This window comes from Schistocerca cancellata, chromosome 4 (assembly GCF_023864275.1).
Source record: "Schistocerca cancellata isolate TAMUIC-IGC-003103 chromosome 4, iqSchCanc2.1, whole genome shotgun sequence".
Classification (NCBI taxonomy): domain Eukaryota; kingdom Metazoa; phylum Arthropoda; class Insecta; order Orthoptera; family Acrididae; genus Schistocerca; species Schistocerca cancellata.
This window is the reverse complement of record NC_064629.1, coordinates 770875373-770884503: the sequence shown is the minus strand read 5'-3', so window position 1 is coordinate 770884503 and position 9131 is coordinate 770875373.

The window sequence follows — 9131 nt, the reverse complement described above, 5'->3', positions numbered from 1 at the left end:
CGTAGTAGTGTTCTGCTGCAGTTCTCCAAGTTCAACGATCTACCATGAACTTTGTGCTCTGAAACACTCGGCATTTTGCTGTATCGTCCTGTACAGAGGAGAGAAGATTCTACACCCCACGTTTTGTGAAGAGCCGTATGCGTTCAGCCATTTAGCGCCTGGTGATAGTTTCCCTGTTTTACCTCTTTCTGTAGATGCTATTGACGGTAGCATGTGAACATTTGCCCAGCTTCGCCATTTACGAGATACTCGTTCACAGGGTCTGTATCAAAATAATCTGCCATTTGTCAATGTCGCTTATCTCAGTGGATTTCCCCTACTCAACCTATATCTTCGCTAAGCTGATACCCCGTCCGTGTCTACTCTGCTTACAATCTTCGTTACTACGTCCGTAGCACAACACAGGAAAACTGAGAGCGGCTATCAATGGAAATATTATGAAAGCGGCGGAGGGGATCGCAGCCTCTGCTGTAGACGACATGTTGGTCGAGGGAGATCTGTAAATACGTCTATACGCGAAGGTGGGACAGGTTTATGTCCAGCGCGGCGTGACATTGAGGTACCTAACTTCTGCATTGTGTTTGTGTGTGTAATATTATTTGTGCGCGGTGTTGGTGTTGATGCAGTTGCGTCTACATTCTACATCTACATTCTACATTTATACTCCGCAAGCCACCCAACGGTGTGTGGCGGAGGGCACTTTACGTGCCACTGTCATTACCTCCCTTTTCTGTTCCAGTCGCGTATGGTTCGCGGGAAGAACGACTGTCTGAAAGCCTCTGTGCGCGCTCTAATCTCTCTAATTTTACATTCGTGATCTCCTCGGGAGGTATAAGTAGGGGGAAGCAATATATTCGATACCTCATCCAGAAACGCACCCTCTCGAAACCTGGCGAGCAAGCTACACCGCGAAGCAGAGCGCCTCTCTTGCAGAGTCCGCCACTTGAGTTTGTTAAACATCTCCGTAACGCTATCACGGTTACCAAATAACCCTGTGACGAAACGCGCCGCTCTTCTTTGAATCTTCTCTATCTCCTCCGTCAACCCGATCTGGTACGGATCCCACACTGATGAGCAATACTCAAGTATAGGTCGAACGAGTGTTTTGTAAGCCACCTCCTTTGTTGATGGACTACATTTTCTAAGGACTCTCCCAATGAATCTCAGCCTGGTACCCGCCTTACCAACAATTAATTTTATATGATCATTCCACTTCAAATCGTTCCGCACGCATACTCCCAGATATTTTACAGAAGTAACTGCTACCAGTGTTTGTTCCGCTATCATATAATCATACAATAAAGGATCCTTCTTTCTATGTATTCGCAATACATTACATTTGTCTATGTTAAGGGTCAGTTGCCACTCCCTGCACCAAGTGCCTATCCGCTGCAGATCTTCCTGCATTTCGCTACAATTCTCTAATGCTGCAACTTCTCTGTATACTACAGCATCATCCGCGAAAAGCCGCATGGAACTTCCGACACTATCTACTAGGTCATTTATATATATTGTGAAAAGCAATGGTCCCATAACACTCCCCTGTGGCACACCAGAGGTTACTTTAACGTCTGTAGACGTCTCTCCGTTGATAACAACATGCTGCGTTCTGTTTGCTAAAAACTCTTCAATCCAGCCACACAGCTGGTCTGATATTCCATAGGCTCTTACTTTGTTTATCAGGCGACAGTGCGGAACTGTATCGAACGCCTTCCGGAAGTCAAGAAAAATAGCATCTACCTGGGAGCCTGTATCTAATATTTTCTGGGTCTCATGAACAAATAAAGCGAGTTGGGTCTCACACGATCGCTGTTTCCGGAATCCATGTTGATTCCTACATAGTAGATTCTGAGTTTCCAAAAACGACATGATATTCGAGCACAAAACATGTTCTAAAATTCTACAACAGATCGATGTCAGAGATATAGGTCTATAGTTTTGCGCATCTGCTCGACGACGACGTCGGTTTGAGAATGAACAGAACTGCGAACTGCTTAGCACTTGTCGACGTTTACTGTAACACGCAGTCGTCCACTGCGACTGAAGCCCCATGATCGTTTACATGTTAACTAATGACAGCCTGCCTACATTCACTATCGATTTAATTTCATGACTGTATAAGCCACTCCTCTGTAATTCTATTACTAAGTATTCTCTTGTTTCTTTATGTTTACTAAGCTCTAATGGAGCTAAAGGTAAAACAGTTACAGCCCTCTGTCGCAAAAATTAAGTCTTTTGACCCGGTTTCGACAATTCTATGAGAGTTTTCATCAGAAACTAAACATTCAAATTGGCCTATAATATAAGTACAAAATTATGGGGAAAATGTATTTATATAGAAGTGTAAGTACTGACCATCAATACAAAAAAGAAACAGCACTTACATGTCAGGTATGAAATAAATATAAAGCTTTAAATTTTGTCTCAAAATTTTTAAAGTAGAATGAAGGGAAAGCAAGCCACTACAGGCTGCCAGCATATTTCGAGCTTCTGCCAGCATATGTCGAGCTAGGGGTACCATCAGTTGAGGCGCCCGCTTTAACAACTGCGGGCAGGTGAACATTGCACCACGAGTGCCATCTAGTAGCCTCAAGTTCAAACTGGCTACTTAACATTCAAATAAAGACAGACGAATATTTATTTTGTTTGACAGCAGTCGACGAGGTAACTTTTTGTCTGCGTCAGAGCTAAGAAGCACAGTATAAAGGATGAAAACACCATTATATAAAATACAAAGAAGGCTGAATGACACAGCCTGTAGAAAAAGAATGACGTGAAATGCAGCCAATATTAAACATTTAATAAACGAAAATTTATGAGTCGACTTAGATAAAAAGAAAAATAGAGGCATGAGGAAACACGAAACCAAATATCAAGTAACGGCTTTATACCGTTATATATTTACACTATACGTGACATGTAAGTATTGTTTCTTTCTAGTACTGTTATCCCGTGCTTACACTTTTATGCAACAAAATTTTCCCCTAATTTTATACTTGGGCTATAGGCCAATATGAATGTTTAATTTCTGATGAAGGCACTCGTAGAAGTGTCGAAACCAGGTCAATAGACTTACTTTTGCGACCGAGGGCTGTAATTGCTTTACCTATAGTTTGTAAGTGGTCGCTGACAGGCCGTGCAAGTGTTAGGTTAAAGTTAATTATTGGGTATCGTGGAATGCTTGATACCATTGTCATATATTAGGTCGCCATTAGAGAATCAGTCCTACCACGGATGGGTACTGCCAAGGCTGGGCAGTTTCGTTGGTAGGACCGCGTCCGATTTTGGCCTTATCCTGTCGCGTATGAAAGATTTTCTGGCGCAGACGTTAGAAAAAGGTCGTACCTGAGTTCATCCGAAGTCGCGCGTTTGGATTTCCATACAGTGCTAACGTCAGCTGTTCTCCTGCCCGTGTTATCACGTCTCGATGCACTGAGAGTTAAACAAATTCACAGCTTGCTGTTGTTCGATGAGGTTTAGTAACTTTGCTTTTCCTTGCCCAAAACGAGAATGCGATACCAAATCCTGTGCAGACATATCTGAAAAGTGCAAATGAACAATCTAAATTGAAAGAATCACTGGAGTACTACTCTACTGCTGATTTCCCTCTTTGGTGTTTGTGGAAGTACAATTTGTGTAGTTGTTTCCTCGATGTTTCAGGAGCCGTCAGTATCCTGGATCAACACTGCCGCTTTGTCAGACTGTGCAACTTGGGAAATAGCAGATTCCACAATCAATGAACCCGCATCTTCTTCTGCTCGTGGCACTTGAATACCACCACCCAGAGATTTCCGTAGGCGCGTCAAAATGAAGCGGTTCTTGTCGCTCTCATTTGCGAGAAACCTTTGCTGTGTGACTGCAGCATTTGTGACTTCATTGAAAATAATACCTGATAAAGAACCAGGTGTCCTTAAACTTCGAGACCTTTGAGAAAGCTTTGCTCCCCTTTGTGAAGCATAACTTGTGTGGCCATCGAATATGTATGTGATTTGATATGAGTAGTGCTTTCTGAAATAGGTTTCATATATCTTACAGCTGGCTAGAAAGTTATCTTTGATATGCCAAACAACCTTATAAAGGATGTAAACACCAGCTTAAAAGCTTGTTTGTTCGTCGTTGGAATGAAATAGTTATCTGATTCTGCCTATCAGGGAACTGACAGATAGTTGGTAGGTTTGGGGAGGTACACTACCCTCCATAAGTTTGGAATCACTTAGTAATGATAGACAATGGAAAGGAAATACAGTAGTATAAAAATGCATTTTGTTGTTTTCCAAACTTTTATTTAGCTCAAATAACACACAAGAAGACGCAACAGTTAAATTTTCGATTCCTCAAAATAGCCACCCTTTGCTTGCATCGCTGCCTTGCACACTCTCAGCATGCGCTGCGTCAGTTTTGCCAAGGTTTCAGTTGGAATTAATCTACATTCTGGCTGCAGGGCCTCCGACGATTGTGACCCACTCATGATTTCCCGTTTTTGGATCCTCCTGTCCAATTCATCCCATAGCAGCTCGATTTGGTTACAATCACGGGATTGGGGGCGGCCATTCCATGTTTTTCAATATTTTACGAAGCTCTAGAGACTTCACATGGTTGTGACACGAGCGAGACGTATCCTTCGTGTCGTTGTCACGCTGCAAGACAAACCCTTTCCCAATCAGACGCACACCAGATGTCTTAGCATGTTGCTGGAGAATGGCATGATAATCCTTTTGGTTCAGTTTTCCATCTATTTTCACCAAATCTCCGACTTTATTCCCTCCAATGGAGCACTATTCCATCACAGAACCCCCTCCATGCTTTACAGTTGGAATTACGCACTGAGGATTCAGGCGTTCATGGGGTAAACGGCAACAAATTGATGGCGTTTACTTCCAAATATTTCGAGCTAGGATGCATCAATGAACAACACTCCCAATGCCCCGCAGTCCATGTTGGTTCGTCTTAGCCCACTGAATCCATTTCTTCTTGTTAACAGGGCGCTACATTGGTTTCCTTGTTGCTACATAACCTCGGAGGTTGTTGTCTGCCAGGCGTCGTCTCACTGTTGACACACTCACCGGTGTATCCCTCGTTGCGTTTAGTTCAGCAGTCAAGTCACGCACAGTTTTTGATCTGTTACGTTTACTGGTCACTGCCAAATACATTTCCTGGTTTCTGATATTTTCCTGGATGCTCCTTAGCGAGGAGATCTGCATGGGAGCCTGTTTCTCGATGCCGGTGTATGGTTTTGACAACTCCGCTGATGGAAATAATAGTTTTCTATGCTATTTGTCGGACACTATTGCGTGCTTGGTGCAAAGTGATTATCGTTACCCGTGATTCATAAGGAAACTGGCACTTTGGGACCATTTTCAATAACTTTCGCAGCGTGTTATACGCAACTACAAGTGAACAGAAATGTAAACATCGTACCTCTACATAGCCATGCAGTTGACTCGCGCCGGTTGCCGTGTTTGGTAGAACTGCTTGGACAGGGAATGTCGGTTTACATGAAAGGGAGCAATACTAGTATGTTCCACTATGTATGTGTATGTAAAATAATTAAGTGTACAGTACTGAACGCCTCATTATTAACCGTTACTTGAGCTTGCTATTCCGCATTGTAACCAATAACTCACTTCGATCACTTCCATCTTTCTCCGTAGTCATACGCAGCGTGGTGTTTCCAAGCTTGTGGAGGGCAGTGCGGAGGGAAAGAAGTTCCCGGAAAGTGACAAGACAAAAAACCTTTGCCTGAGTATGGGCAGATAATAAGTGCAGTAGCCGTTTCTTCCTATCTGCGACGGGGCATGGAAGGGTGAGGTTACAGTTAATTATTGGATGTCGTGCAATACTTGATGCCATTTTCATATCTTTCGTCGTCATTAGAAAATCAATCATATCATGGACAACTGCTAAGGCTGTGCAGCTGTTCTGATAGGACAGCAATGAGCGACACCTTCCTGCGTCCGATGTTTGCTTTATCCTGTCGCGTTTGCAAGATTTTCTGGGCGCAGACGTTACAAAAAGATCGTACCACAGCTCATCCGAAGTCGCGCTTTTGGAATTTCCATATAGTGCTAACATCAGCTGTTCTCCTGCTTGTGTTATCACGTCTCGATGCACTGAGAGTTTAACAAATTCACAGCTTGCTGTTGTTCGATGAGGTTTAGTAACTTTGCTTTTCCTTGCCCAAAACGAGAATGCGATACCAAATCCTGTGCAGGCATATCTGAAAAGTGCAAATGCACAATCTAAATTGAAAGAATCACTGGAGTACTACACTACTGCTGATTTCCCTCTTTGGTGTTTGTGGAAGTACAATTTGTGTAGTTGTTTCCTCGATGTTTCAGGAGCCGTCAATATCCTGGATCAACACTGCCGCTTTGTCAGACTGTGCAACTTGGGAAATAGCAGTTTCCACAATCAATGAACCCACATCTTCTTCTGCTCGTGGCACTTGAATACCTCCATCCAGAGATTTCCGTAGGAGCGTCAAAATGAAGCGGTTCTTGTAGCTCTCATTTGCGAGAAACCTTCGCTGTGTGACTGCAGCTTTTGTGACTTCATTGAAAATAATACCTGATACAGAACCAGGTGTCCTTAAACTTCGAGACCTTCGAGAAAGCTTCGTTCCCCTTTTTGAAGCATCACTTGTGTGGCCATCGAATATGTATGTGATTTGATATGAGTAGTGCTTTCTGAAATAGGTTTCATATATCTTACAGCTGGCTAGAAAGTTATCTTTGATATGCCAAACAACCTTATAAAGGATGTAAACACCAGCTTAAAAGCTTGTTTGTTCGTCGTTGGAATGAAATAGTTATCTGATTCTGCCTATCAGGGAACTGACAGATAGTTGGTAGGTTTGGGGAGGTACACTACCGTCCATAAGTTTGGAATCACTTGGTAATGATAGACAATGGAAAGGAAATACAGTAGTATAAAAATGCATTTTGTTGTTTTCCAAACTTTTATTAAGCTCAAATAACACACAAGAAGACGCAACAGTTAAATTTTCGATTCCTCAAAATAGCCACCCTTTGCTTGCATCGCTGCCTTGCACACTCTCAGCATGCGCTGCGTCCACAATCTCGGTAAGCCACTATCCTTCCTCTGTCGAACTCGGATACTTGATCAAAAGATGTTCGCTGTTTTCTACGAGGCATAACTGATCTTCTTGTGAAACAACCACCAGGTAAACACACGTGCCGAACGTACACTCGTCGAAATCGCCAAGCCTTAAGTGGCGCTATGAGGTGGCGCCACAGTCGCGCGTGATGTGCGTCTGCGCTGAAATTCTAATCAGTTGCATATCTCATCGCTGCAAACTCATGGTGTAAATTTCACTTGATTCGGATGCTTCCTTCAGGGTGTTGCATTTACGGTGGCCAGCAGTGTACATGATGTGTAGTTTTTTCGTTGGCGCCTTAGGAGCCGTCAATATTCTTGCTCAACACTGCCAGTTTTCAGACTCTTCATCTTGGAAAATAGCAGTTTCCACAACCAATGAATCCACATCTTCTTCTCGTCGAACTTGAATACCTCCTTCCTGAGACTTCCACATGAGCGTCAAAATGAAGAGGTTCTTGTCGCTCTCATTTGCGAGAATTGTCTCCTGAGGGACTGCAGCATTTGTTGTCTTTCTCGGAAATGATATCTGATAAACAACGAGGTGTCCTTAGACGTGGAGATCTTTCAGTTAACCATGTTCCCCATTGTGAAGCATCACTTGCGTAGCCATCGAATATATCTGTGATTTGATACCTGTACTGCTTTCTGAAATTTGTTTTATATTTCAGACGGATGGCTACAAACTTACCTTTGGTATGCAAAACAACGTTGTAGAACAAGTGACCACCTGCTTAATCGCTTGTTTTTACACGCACAAATCTTTTATATAACTATTTACACTGATGAGCCAAAACATTATTACCACCTGCTTAATAACTTGTTTGTACGGCAATGGAACGAAATACATCACTTACTTTGCGTATTAGGGATCCGACAGTTATTTGGTAGGTTTTTAGAGGTATGTGTCATTAGATGTCGACGCTTGGTCACGTTTACTTTCATATACATAGTCATTACTATTATTATTATTCTTGATTGTTATAATTATTTTTTGATTGTTACAATTATCATTGTACTACTTTTATAATCTCTATTATTTTCTGTAACACTAATACTGTATAGCATGTTATATGTCCTTAATGTTCTGTAGAAACTGAAATTTGTTGTATCTGAGTATGCCTGGTTAGGTGTAAGAGAGGGCCTGAAGGCCCTAATCTTGCCAGGTAAAATAAATGCATAAATAAATAAATAAATAAATAAATAAATAATTCGCGTAAATATCGGGCCGCTGATTTGCGTGCGCGTTGATAGCTCCCGATAGGAACTCAGATAGGTTCCATAGATGTACATCGGTTGAATTTGGTCGCCGAGACATCGTGAGTTCACTATAATGCTCCCCAAACCACTGTAGCACGGTTCTGCTACTAGACACGGACAATTATTCTCCTAAAAGATGATACTGGCATCGGTGAAGCCTTCAAGCATGAAGGGATGCAGCTGGTTCGCAGCTGTCAGCGTGTCTTCGATTACTACCACGGACCCCAAGCACAGGAGAACGTCTCACACAGCATAATACTGCTCACACAGCGTGAGTCCGTGGCACGATGCGTTTTTCAAGCCGCTGTTCAGCTTGGTGACGGCATTTGTGAAGACCATCGACGTAGTGTAGCAAATTTGTCATTCACCCGAAGAGCCGACTCATTTCCATTGATTGACAATCGAATCCCGATGGTCCAGTGCCAACTGCACTCGTAACTGATTATGTCGTTGGCTCAACATGTGTACACGTAGTAGTGTTCTGCTGCAGTTCTCCAAGTTCAACGATGTACCATGAACTTTGTGCTCTGAAACACTCGGCATTTTGCTGTGTCGTCCTGTACAGAGGAGAGAAGATTCTACACCCCACGTTTTGTGAAGAGCCGTATGCGTTCAGCCATTTAGCGCCTGGTGATAGTTTCCCTGTTTTACCTCTTTCTGTAGATGCTATTGACGGTAGCATGTGAACATTTGCCCAGCTTCGCCATTTACGAGATACTCGTTCACAGGGTCTGTATCAAAATAATCTGCCATTT